The sequence below is a fragment of the Magnolia sinica genome, chromosome 11, assembly GCF_029962835.1.
Source record: "Magnolia sinica isolate HGM2019 chromosome 11, MsV1, whole genome shotgun sequence".
Classification (NCBI taxonomy): domain Eukaryota; kingdom Viridiplantae; phylum Streptophyta; class Magnoliopsida; order Magnoliales; family Magnoliaceae; genus Magnolia; species Magnolia sinica.
The window spans coordinates 63,105,965-63,120,052 of record NC_080583.1 but is presented as its reverse complement, the minus strand read 5'-3'; positions in this window follow the sequence as shown (position 1 = coordinate 63,120,052).

Sequence of the window (14,088 nt, the reverse complement as noted above, 5' to 3'; positions counted from 1 at the left end):
AGAGGAAGGAGATCAGCAATTGTAGGAGCACTTACCTAAAGAACACTCCTTCCTTCTTCAAGGACTAACTCCAAAGCTTCAAGGGAAGGCCTGTAATGGTGTGATGAGGATTAGAAGGTAGGATTGGGAGAGAGAAGAGGGAGAAGTTGCTGGAAAATGGGGAAGATGGTGGACGTCCCACCTTGTAAGAGAGGGAAATGAGAGAAATGAAAGAGGAGAGAGAGGGAGGGAGAGTTGTAGAGGGGTAATCATGAGCTCTTTTGCCTTGGGTAGGAAAACTCATCATGGTACGTAGGGTGATATAAATAAAGTTGTAAACTTATAGGTTTGGGAGGTGTCTAGAATGGGTGGTGTTTGTTCCATGGAATTTGTAGTGTGTGTGAGTGGTGTGCATGAGAACTTGTGCCATGGGAGTGGTCCATATGCTTTTGTACAAAAAGTGGGCCACATGATGAAATGCTCATAACTTTTGATCTATAAGTCAGATGAACGCACAAGACGCGTTGTTGGAACCACAACAACAATATGAATGAGATGGCATACATCTAGGGTCAATCTGAGTCAAGTCTACATAACTGGACTCAAAGATGACCATAAACACAATCTGAGGATCGTGGGTCGACGAAATTTGACCGGTAGGACCGCGGGACCAAAATGAATGAGATGCATACTCACACACACACATGCACGCATGTGAATTAAGGTCGGGTCTCACATCTGCTTGCCACAAGAAAGAAAATTCTGCTCATTGCAATCTAATCAGACTACATCATCATACACAACATTTAATGCAACAATGTTGACATTGTTAGTGATGATGTGAACCAGTCACAAAGTAGGAAAGCAGAATTTTCCTGTTAATGACAAGCAAAGTATCCAGATTTATATTCAAAATAGGTTGGACATCACATTAAAGAAAAGCCTTTTCCATTAAGGTCGTGGCTTATACTAGTCCAAGTTGCAAAATAACTAGTTGTGGGGCGTACCCTGGTCCATAGCTCAAGTGGTAGACTGAGTGAAAGATGCCTCATTTCAACACTAAGGTCTTGGTACCGATCCCTAGTGGGGTGGCTAACAATGAAGTGTGAATTGACAGTGGAGTGTACTAACAAGCTAACAAAAAAAAAGCTAGTTGTGGGGCTTTAGACATAAAAAATGAAAAGGGGCTTCAACCTAGTTGACTTGGCTTTGCTGTTGCTCCATTGGCAACAGGTGTGTGAAGATGGGGTATTCTTTAGATTGGGGTTCAATGGACCGATGGTAGGCCCTCTTGTACCAACTGAAAACCTAAGTATATTGTAAGGACAATTTTAAAATGTTTCTGAAAATATTAAAAATTAAGAATGCGTTTTCAGTTGGATATAGCAACATATTGCTCTTGTACCCCCTTAGACAGATACATGTATAATATAATATAATATTTGTATTATACGCTTGTCTACTTCTTTCTGAAAGTGCAATTCAAATGTTTATATATATATATATATATATATATATATATATATATATATATATATATATATATATATATATATATATATATATATATATATATATATATATATATATAGGCATGCTCACCTGTGCACCTTTACACGTGTCATGAGTGTCTAATCCTAATGGTCCATGTGATGCGAAATCCCATGAAATCCCAAGGGAAAAATTTTCACCCTGATCTAAAATTCTCGTAGGCTATAGAAAAGAGAAATGCAAACCAAGGCATGCTCACCTGTGCAACTATGCACGTGCACACCTTTGCACATGTGTCATGAGCATTTAATCCTAACGGTCCATGTGATGCGAAATCCCATGAAATCCAAAGGGACAAATTTTCACCCTGATCTAAAATTCTCGTGGGCCGTAGAAAAGAGAAATGCAAATCAAGGCATGCTCACCTGTGCACCTATGCATGTGTGCACCTTTGCACATGTGTCATGAGCGTCTAATCCTAACGGTACATATGATGTGAAATCCCATGAAATCTCAAGGGACAAATTTTCACCCTAATCTAAAATTCTCATGGGCCATAGAAAAGAGAAATGCAAATCAAGGGAGGAAACTGTTTTCATTTTTCATGGCCCACCAAAGTTTTGGATCATAGTAAAAATTGGGCTAGGGGTTTCATGTGGTGCTGCTTCACGTGGACTGTTTAGATTTTTGAGTCACATAACATACGATGAGTTCTCAAAAAGTTTGCACAAGTTCAGTCCGAACGGGTAGGTAGCTGAACTCATGAGAACTTCCCATGAGGGCGATCTGTGTGGGCCCCACCGTGATGTGTGTTGAATATCAACATCGTGCATTTGATGGGTCCCTTTAGTTTATGGGATATCCCAAAAAGTCAGCCATATACGAAACTCAAGTGGGCCATACCATCTAAAATCATGTGAAGACATGCCTAAAATATATATAAGCACTTGGTGGGGCCCACCTAAGTTTTAGATACAACTAAAACTTGGTCTGACCCCTCATCCAAGTGGGACACACACAATGAATGGCCTGGATCTATGAACCACATCTTGGTGGGCCCAATAAATGATAATGAATGTTTTAATGGGAGGGAGGATACTCTCAACTGTTGTATGTGGTGTGGCCCACCCAAGTCATGGATTAACTTGATTTTTAAGCCCGTGGCCCACCATAGAATGGTGCATCTGACTGATGGGGTAAATGTTCGACGCACATCACGGTGGGGCCCACACACTCTACCTCATGGTACCATTTCCATATATATAATATGCACTACACACACATAATATGCTAACGAAATTTGGAGTTGGATTCCACTAGAATTTGCATGTGCAACTTTTTAAGCCCACACATGTGTAGAAGTGATCATATCATCACTTGTTTCATATACTACATACCATCAAATGCGCCAGCATCAAAGACCAAGAGGTCCATTAAGTGGTTCTAAACCGAACTATGTTATAATGAAAACATCAAGCTAAGTCTACTCATTGGTTGGGCCTCCATGCTTGAAATGAATGAAAGGGCAGCTTAGAAATCTTTTTTGTTCCAGTAAATGTAGCAACTTGATTAGTCATATTGGAATTAAGGAGGTGATCAACCACTATGAAAAAGTAGTCCGCATGCACCTCATTGCAAGGGGCAATGCACTCCTAGTCCAATTCCTTAAAAATTGAGATTCTCCAAGAGCACTTCCAAAAATAACTCTATACTATGGAGAATAAGTTGCAAAGGTAGTAAACAATGGATTTTTCATCCAGACAATTTTAGGACATTACTCTCTTTTCAGACTCTCCAAGTATATAACAACTTTGAGGTGTCCATATTCAAAAGGTAAGATGGTAGTGGGTGCCCCACAACCCACCTTACTTAAAGTTTTCTATAGTGAACTTGATGTTGTGATAGGCAACAATGGGTGTTAATTTGCCTCTTCTGGAATTTCTTACAGAGCGACATGTTAACTAGTACACATCGATTTACTATCATGAAATTAGGACTTGGGAACAACTTTCTCAAACCTTTATCAATCGATTCCTGTACAACTTAAACATGGTGCCAGGGGAGCAAATCTAACGTCCTTAAAGCAACAAAACAATGAGTCATTTTACGGCCTATGTTAGACGATTGTAGGTCATAGCCACCATAATGAAAACATCTATTGCCTACAGCCATGGGGAATAAAATTTCATGATGGTTCACTCGGTAAAACCGACTATCTTTAGATACCTCATCTCATACCCATATGCCAACTTTACCCAACTCATTCACGCTAGGGAATAAGTCAAAGTTAGAATAAGAGTCAGGATAATCTCCCTTGGCCTCATTAGGCAACTCCTGCGAGAAAGGGTTGGATCAAAATAAAGCATATCAAGCACAAGAAGAGAAATGAAAATGTTCTCATCCAAAATCTAACAAAAGTCAACAACCTTGTCACCACAGTTCAAGGCGCTCCATTCACTCCCCATCAAGAACAAGAACAACAAAGGGGAAATGTATAGTACCCCAACCAAAGCTAGCAAGTAAGGATAACATAGGAGCCTAGGGTCTTTACATTGTCAGCCCTTGCAATGAGGTGCTAGTCAATCTAATTCAAATACAAATCCTCACTATACTCCAAGCAGCTAGGGCCCCACCAAATCCTTAATTAGCTCCAAACTACAATGAGCATGAGTATATGCATTTCACCAGTCTCGGGGTCACATGAAGGATTAATGCTTTACTCTAAAGCATGCAATTCAAAATTTAATTGATGAAAATTTAATTGATGAAAATTTAATTGATGAAAAGAAGATAGTGATCACGACACCCACTACCACTAACAACATCCTCTAGAATCCTTTACCTTAACATCAAGCCGGCCTGAGCTCATCGAGCACCATTACCGTTTATATGATCGAGGTCGAGTTTGTCCACCTCTCCCAGTCCATGTAGTCCATAAATGCCATCACTTCCAATCCCACAACAACCCTAATAGTCATGTAAGAGGCGCCATTTGCCAACGGGTGTCCACCTCAATTATCATGCTCCATGGGTGGGCACCCACACTAGGCATAATGTCGTATGGCTTAACAACTCAGGGCATGCTTTGAGTAAGCCGGTCTCTCTTCCGGGAAGGAACCCGTTTCCCTAATATAGCTCAACAACCTCCAGCCAACCTATAGTCCTCCAAGGTAGAAGTTTGGCTCCCCATTTCAATATAGCAATGTCAAGTCCACTCATTGTCCTCCAAGGTAGGGGACCTTCCCCAGTTGACATGCCATGCACCCTCGCCAAATTAAGACTCAACTTTAATCAACCGGTCACCTTATAGGGAAGGAATTCTGCACTAGCTCCAACTAACCCTTGGTGCTCCGAAGGAGGGGCCTGACTCCCTATTTCAGTCCCATGAGCTCTTCACTTTCAATTTACCTTTAAGGGAAGACGGACTTAGGCTCCATGCTTAGGGCTAACCCCTTAGCCCTTAAGCTCCTATTATCCACTAAGGCGGATGTCTCACTCTATAACAGGCGTGCAAGCCCTTCGAACTACCCTGAATGTGCCAAGGTGGGCAAGATGAGCCCCAACTAGTGATGCTTTCAAAGGGTGAACAATTGAAACATTATCTTTCCCAACATCCCTGGAAATTCACTTGTGGTGTAATAGGATTACCATGGTTGTGTGTGTGAAAGCTTGGTGGAGCTAAGGAATGATGGCTATGTCCTAGAGGGGGAGTGATTATGACTAATAAAATTTTTCATCTTTTAAACCATAATTGCCTACTTAAGCTAATACGCAAAATAAGCTAAGCAAGAAAATTAACTCTAAGGATTCCAAGCTAATAAAGGGTCTAATCACATAGATTACAAATGATATGCTAATTAAGCAACTAGTCTATAAACATGATAGTGTGCATGTGTGTGTGGGATGTGCTAACTATCAACTCCTAGCATTCATCTAGTCATGCATGCATATAACTAAACATTCACAACATAAGCATAATTAAACAAGTACTCAAATACAATCCCAAACATAAGCATGTATAGTGGTTCAGTTTTTCTATTCCGCTCCTGGTGGACGCACTCAACCCATGAGTGTAACGGATTTCACTATCGAAAGTTTTAAATCAGGTTCTCTAACCTTTACAATCCTATACAAGGGCTCCTACAAGAGACTTTATGTAGTTTTCGATAGGCTCGCCACAAACCTCGGTCCTACACAAGAACCTACTGACATACACTCCCGTCGAAGGCTCCCGCAAGAGACTTTAATTGGTTTTCCATGGGCTAACCAACGACCTCAATCTTGGTTCAAGGACCTACGTTTACTCCCACCGGAGGCTCTCACGGAGACTAACATATACATGCCCGTGTCCGATGGCCTACATAAGGATTTGATTTAAGCCCTATACAAGAGCCAATGTCCTATACAAGAACTTAGATTTAGGCTTTACACAAAAGCCAAGGTCCTACATAAGAACATAGTCAAGTTTGGGTCACAAGCTCTAACCATCAATCTTACATAAGGAAACATAGTATACAGACTTTTACAATTGACAACTTGTCGAATTGAACCCATTTTGTAGTGCCGCCTTGGGTTACTTGATCGATGCTCTCCCATGCTTCAATTAGCTCTCCTTTGCTCCCCCGATCATGATGTCGATGCTTTACCAAGGTTTTAGCTCCAAGATCAAACTCCTTATATGTAATGCTCTAATTGGTGACCAAGGTGATGGGAGGTTGGTAAAATCTCTTATAACTAATGAAAAGTTGTAATTCCTAGGGAATTCACCTAAATGGGTCTTTTAGAGGATTTATACAATGGTATGCCTATAGAGGTTTAGTGTAATCTCTAGAAAATGGAGGAGTTTAAGTATATCTTCAAGGTGGAGGTTTGAATCCTCATTAAAATATTAATATCAAAGAAGATGACTTACAACTCATTGGTTTAGAAGTTTGGGATGAGTGATATAATCATGGAAGCACCTAAGCTTCTATTGCACCAAAAATTCATATAAATGTCCAAGAACCGAATGCCCTTTATAAGACGTTCGAGTTCCAACGATAAGAAAATGGGCAGATAACGGTTATGTCGATGTCATCGATTGGTCTTCGATGGCATTGAGGTGAACCTTCGATGCTATCGAGAAAATCAAATAATATGATTCATTTTTACTGGACATACCTAAGTTACCTTTCAATGCCATCGAGTGGTCTTCGATGCCAACGAGGTAAGCCTTTGATGCCATTAAAAAAATTAGATAAAATGATCAATTCTTTCTTAACCTATCTGACTTATCTATTTGATGCTATCAAGGGGATCTTCGATGCCATTGAAAACTCCTCGAGGTATGCTCGATGAGATTGAGCACCACTCAAAAGTTTGGTGTTTTAAGCATACGATTTTACATCATATTTGCACCTCTTCTAGCTTTATTTAATATGTTCCAATTAGGTTTCTAACTCTAAGGGATGATCAATAAGATTTACTTATTAAGCGAATATCATCTAAACGTTCAAGGGTTATTTTGGGTCAAGGTTAGCGTCACCAAGGAACCCCATTTGCATGTTCTTTGCTCCTCGATGCTCTTGTTCTCGTGTGTCTTCAGTCTTCAGCTTCTAGAGGCTCAACCAACTACATGACACAAGGACTCATGTGATTGACAAATAAGATGCATAAATCAGTGTACTAACAATCCTAAGTGACTTTTGGTCAGGATTACATCAAAGGTTGAGATTGTCTACAATGTAGCAACCCAACTAAAACCATCTTGTCACGCCCCAGACTCGGTAATCGGACTCATAAGGAACCCGATGGCCGGTTCTGGCCACAACAGCCTCTATAGTACCCTATTCTCGGCTCTTAAGGTAGGTTCCGATTCTGGGATCCTACAAGGAGGATTTTCATAATAATATAATCATTTCCAATACGACTATACCTAAGATCACAGCAAGTATATCTGAGAATAACAAGGCACACATCACAAAATTTACTAAGAATTTAAACTTTTATAAGCTTTCATAAGGTCCAAAAGGTCATCCATAAGATAATAGAAAATGAGAGAAAAGTCAGCAACACTGAAGTCCTCAAGCTCAACTCTACTCCAAGCTCTACCGCTACGACACCCGCCTAAGATCACCTGTATGCATCAATCGTGCATAAGATTATAAAAGCTCAGAGGGTGGTGAAAGTGTGTGACAATGGTGCACAGAAGAATAGGAGGTATAAGAAGGGAAACATGCTCAATGACAATATCACTAGCCTTACCAAGGCTCACCATGAATACAATGCAATGAGTACTGGGTGCCATACCAAGGCAATGCATGAAGAGGCTTATACAGCCGGTGCGAGTGCGATGCAAAGTAATGCCAGTGCTCATAACCAATCCACATATCAAGTACATTTCAAATCATAAGGAAATCACCAGGGTCCATTACGCCGTTGGATGACTGCCGCTCTACAGACCCTGCACAGTCAAACAAGCGTAAGAGACCTCACTACCCACCTGTGGACAGCCAATCACCAGCAAGGCCTGACAGTAGCGGACCCATTTCACGAGCTGGTCAGACTTAGCCTAATAATGCCCTCTTACATTTGGCAAGTAAGGCCACACCCCTATCCAACTGACTACATGACAATGGGAGTCACGACCTAATGGTATAAGGCCCTCGTGCGCTCATATATTCCACCCGGTCATGGCATTGGAGTAAATCCTTGGTACCATGGAAGGTTTGAAAATTTTACCCATGGGCATCCTATGCACCCAATATGCTCAAGTATCATTCCCGGTGTCCACACATCCAACCATCCATGAGTAACACTATGGAGGCGAGGCCCTGATAAAGCAAGGACGGTTTCATCATGAAATGCGATGCCAATGCATGAGTCACACATACAAATCATGCACCAGCTTCAGGCACTCAATGTGCACAAGGGGAGAAACTTCATCCCTCTATGACCACCACACAATGCAATCAATACACACAGATGATACATATGGGTCATAATGATGTAAGTGCATACTTGTAGAATATAAAATATTCTTCCTTCCCAAGGAGGGACAAGGTCTAGGTACATAGACAAATACTTTAAGGAGAAGGGAAGTCTTCTAGTAGGGACCCAATACTTTGGGATGGCCCACAAGTTAGGAGAGTCATAATCCCTAGGAAGAAACGGTCCTAATTAAGGGCTCAAGGTGGACCTTCAACCACCCAAAGGAGCCCTATGGGCTTACCTTAGGGCCACCAAGGAGGACATCCAACCTCAACTGGGTCCCAAAGGTAGCCCGCTATGCATAAAGTAAGGTCCAAGGCCCAAGCAATCCATGGCCCAATGGGCTATACACAAAACCCAACTCATAGGTAATATGGTGGGCCCTCAAGCAAGGTTTGGGCCCAACCATAAAGGTTATAAACCCACATATTGTGGTGGGCCTCATGGGCAGCCCAGTAGTTTAACCATGTGCGCAATTTCACATTTAATACTAGTGAGTTGGGCCTCACTTCTTAGCCCAAGTACAGGGTTAATTTTGGTGGGCAGTCAAGGGCCCAACTACTTACATATTATAGCCCATAAACCCATCACAATAGGTAGAAGAGTATAGGCCTAAAAGTAAATGGGCCTATCTATAAAGTTTCAGTCCAAAAGGCCTAAAGAACTAACAACTAACCACATATAATGATCCAATAAAACCCAACTTGGGTGGGCCTTAGATAAGCACTAAGTAAGCCCAAAATACTGCAAGAAAAAGGCAAGATAGTTGATTAAATCAACCTCAAATCTGGTGTGCCATACTGTCCCAAACAAACATTTATGGGTAGCAACATTGGGCCCATTGCTGAATTTCCAACCCACCCGCTTCCTCGGTTTGTTGGAGTTCAGCAAATAAATTAATTTATAGTATTTATTTTCTGATGACCCACACACATCACTGTGGGTCCCACCAGATAAGAGGGAGATGCATAAAACATATTACAAGTGGGCCATACTGCTGAAATACAGGCCCAGCAACAGCCCAAGGTAGGGGCATCCCATGGTGGGTAGTCATACGGGCCTTGGTATTTGACCCAAAATTGACCTAAATTTACAGGCCATACCACGGTTAGTATAGGGGTCCGATGGCCATGAAAATTTGTACGATGGTCCTTCAATAGGTGGGACACACCTCCAAAAAATTTCAAAATTTTTGGATGGTCATAAGTATTTTAATTAATTTAAATAAAATAGACTATCTAGACAATCTGGTTAATCTGGACGTCCCAACATGGTGGGCCAGTCCAGCCCTTGCCACAGTATGCACAGGGGTCCATTGAACCTAAAATTTTTTAGGTGGGTCCAACCATGGGTGGAACATACCTCCAAAATATTTTATGATTTTTAGATAATCAGAATTATTTTATTTAAATTCGGAATTACAATCTGTCCAGAAATTCTGTTAAGTGCAAAATTCTGGATAGATCATGGTTGAGCACCCAATGGGGTGGGCCCTGGATGTCCAAAAATTGGAAAATTTAAATTTAAACCTTTTCTCATATATGTGGTACAAGGTGGGGTCCACCAAAGTGGCCCACCTAATCAGAAACTATTTTATAATTTTACATTTCCAAATTACAATCTTGCTGGAATTACAGCAGAAAACTCAACAAGTACCCATATTGGCCCACCCTTTTGGGGACCCAAATGAGGTCAATTGGGATTGGAATTTGGCATGATTATAGGTGGGATACTTATATTCAAAAATCATATTTCACTTGGTATACAATTCTCCACCAAAAGCCCCAAATCCTAGCCTCAAATTGGCCCAAAAATCTGTCTAGACAGATTTGGACAGTAACATGTAATTGAAAGAATTAAATTATAAACATTATTTGCCATGGGATTTAACCCTAGGACCACCCCAGTGGACCCCACAAATGTCCAGATCTTTCCCATCATCAAATACCCCTTGCATGTGTCCCATTTAGGTGGATTTTGGGGCCACATGTCTAAGGATGGACTGCTATGGGCGTCCAAGCTACATGGTTGGTCTGGATTTTTGTTGGCCTACAAGTTGGGCCACACATGAAAGATCAGAATTCTATTATAAAGGAAAAATAAAGAATCGGCCACAAGAGGAGGGGCTCCGCCACATTAAGGGCCTCCCCTTCATCAATCACACCATACATTCCTTCTATTCATATGTTACAACAAAGATCCACTACATGCATGTCCTAGATTGAAGATCAATGGTTGGGATGCCATCCCAACCATGATTCTAAGGTCTAGATGACCTATCATGCCATGGAATCTAAGTAATCCTCCATGATGGGGGCCCATAGAGGGAAAACCCCATGCATGGGAATGCATGCATCAAATAGGCCATTTGGCCACAATTAAGGGATGATGTAGGATCTCCACCATTGATTGGTGGGTCCTACACTTCCCATAAGAAAAGGAGATCTAAGAACATGAAAATAGAAATCCTAAATCCTAGGAGTACCCCACCTTAGATTGTTTCAAATTTGGACCTCATATCTCCTTGTGCACCAAGGGATCCATATCAATGGGTGAGATTGGATTTAGATGGTTAGATTTAGAGGATTAGAGGGGAAATGGGGCTAGAATGGAGGGAAGATGGGCTGGAATAATGGAGGGAAGTTACTAGGGAAGAAGAGAAGAGAAAGAGAAATGAGAGGGAAAGAAAGAGAAACCCCTTTTAAGCTAAGTAATCATTTCTCTCTTGCCTTGGTTAGAGAAGAATGATGATTGCAATAAGGAGATACAACCAAAGTTATAGGGTTAGTAGGTTTTCTAGGCTTGTGGGTAGTGTTTAGAGGTAGGTGGCATAAGAATAGGGCTTAGGTAGTGTGTGTGTGTAGTGTGTATCGAAAATAGTGCCAAGAGATGGGACCTACCTAGAAATCCATGCACACTATCCCTAGGTGGACCACATGATCATGATCAAGGGCCAAAAATGAAATGCACACAACTTATGATCTACACGTCGGATGCATGCACAAGACGCGACATTGGAACCGCAATGACGATGTGAACAAGATGGCATAGGTTTCAGCTCAATCTGAGTTAGGTCTATATGACCGAACTTAAGGATGACCGCAAACACTATCTGATGGTTGCAGGTCATCGGAATTCGACCAGTAGACTGCGGGACCAAGTGAACGAGATGTATACTCACACACACACATGCACACATGCGAACTTGGGTCAGGTCTTACATATCTCGACCCAAATCTCCATTTGAGAGTTGTTGTGTACTTCACAGATGCATCGTGAAATATTTGTCAAAACCTTCAATGGTGCATACATCTCTTGGGAGGCACTCCTTGAAATGGTCACTTACATGATTAGGCAGCTCCTTGCACCACGAGCAATCATCTTTACATATGAAGAGCTCCCACCCAAAGGTTACAACCACGGGCATTCACTAAACATATCCATTCACTATAAAGATCTTAAGATCTCACTCAGGCCAATTAATAATGGCTCGAGCTTAAACATATGTCTATTAAAGACTGTTGCTTGTCTAAGGATTGAGTTATAAACTTTTAGATTCAACAACAGAAATGTGAGTGCCTTTGACAACTTTAGGAGATAAGTAAATGGAGAGATTAATATCGAGGCCTATATTAGTTCAGACACATCAACATTACTTTTTAAGTCTTAGATATCTCAACCTCATTCAATCTCCTCTTTGGGAAGCCTTGGTTGCATCAAGTCAAGGCCATTCCATCAACCCTTCATCAAAGAGTCAAGTATGTCTCCAAAGACAAAGTCATCTTCATTATATCTGTGCTCGAACTTTGCATTCTCCTAGGGCCCACAAATTCTTAAAAGCCTAACATCTCAGTCATAGGCATACAACACTCTAAAGAGGACATCCCTTACCATAGCTTCGAGTTTAAAACTATAAACTTCATTCCTTTCCAGTGACTCCTGGGTCCTGACTATGTTTTACCACTTATGAAACGCCGAATTTTTCACTTTTGTGCAAAGTATTGAGGCAATGCAAAAAATTATAAAGGCCCAAGAAAATTTGAGAACCATGGGGTTGGGATACAGGCCACCAAAAGAAGAAACGCTAAAAAGAGATAGAATAGGGGAGAAGGCAACAATGTTGGGAGGATGATGATGACTTCGCATGCATCCTAGTCAAATTCATCAACATTGGACTCATCTATCCTAACATGAAACCGAAGCCCACTCTGGACAAGTTACAAGAGTTGATGCTCTCAGTAGCTTTGACAGTCCCCCCCCAACCCATTGATTGGACCAAGATACAGATCTCATCAGATGACAATAGTAAAAAAAAATGAGCAAAGGCTATGGACTATGAGGAAGTTTGGCTACTGCTTAGAGGATGAACAACAACTACTTTTCTATAAGTTCATGCCTTGGGGAAGTTTGGAAAACCATCTCTTTAAGAGTAAGTTCTCTATATTCTTCTCTTAGCTTGTTATACACATCTCTCTCTCTCACTCTCTCTCTCTCTCTCTCTCTCTCTCTCTCTCTCTCTCTCTCTCTCTCTCTCGTGTTTACACTAGTCCTCTTATGTTTTGAATGACAACATGGATGCAAGGGGGTTCGTACTTCCAACCTCTTCCATGGAACCTCCAGATAAAGGTTGCTCTAGGGGCAACAAAGGGTCTTGCCTTTCTCCACAGTGCTGAAATAAAAATCATATATCATGATTTTAAGACCTCAAATGTTCTGCTTGATTTAGTGCGTGACTGAAAGAACTTTTACTATTTAATTGTGATTTATGCTTCTCGGTTCTCTCAACTTCTTCCCTTTCCTCCTTCAAATTATACAATTACAATGCCAAGCTTTTCAATTTTCTGGCATTGTAGCTGCTCATGCTCTTAATTATGCCCATTTTCTGGTAACTTAGTGTCTTTTTTTAAAACTATATCATTCATCTCTTGGTCAAATTGGTTCTTATTAGTATACAAGAAACACCATTATTATAATTTCTATCAGGGCATGTGTTACAATGGTAAGACATACCATTATTATAATTTTTTTTAAGGAAGTGGCTACGACTATTTACCGTAGCCCTTGATTTGGCAATCATAGTTGTTGCTAACTTCAGCCTATTGTTACGGATCTCATTCTACTTTTAGCTACAAATATTATCCGTAGTTGTATTACATTTCGCTACAAAAAGTATGGCTATGGATTAAATCTGTAGCCATCTATGGCTATAGCCATTGCTTCAAAAGCAATGTTATGATACCAATGGCTACGATCATGTTACAGACTAAAACCGTATCCATTGGCATTTAGCTACAGCTTTTATCCGTAGCCTTTGACCTTTTTTCCAGTAGTGCGAGAACTAACTTGATGAACTCCAATGCACAAAGGATGACCCTAGAGGAGATGAATCAAACTCGGACTCTGAGCCTAGCCCCGTTGACATCATAGTGGTTAGGTGCAACAATAAGGGCCCTCCAATTTTTGTCAGTCCTAGCTCTGAGCTAAAGGGAGTTTGGGACTTTAGTTAGATAGTCATCCCGTAATGACAAAATTAGCCTGTGGATTCTCTAAAGACACTAAAAATAAAAAGATTGATGAAAATATTTTTTGGCCCTCCAAACCAAGCCAAGATAGTTCATGGTTCACCGTGTTGTCCTACTTGAGGCCTCT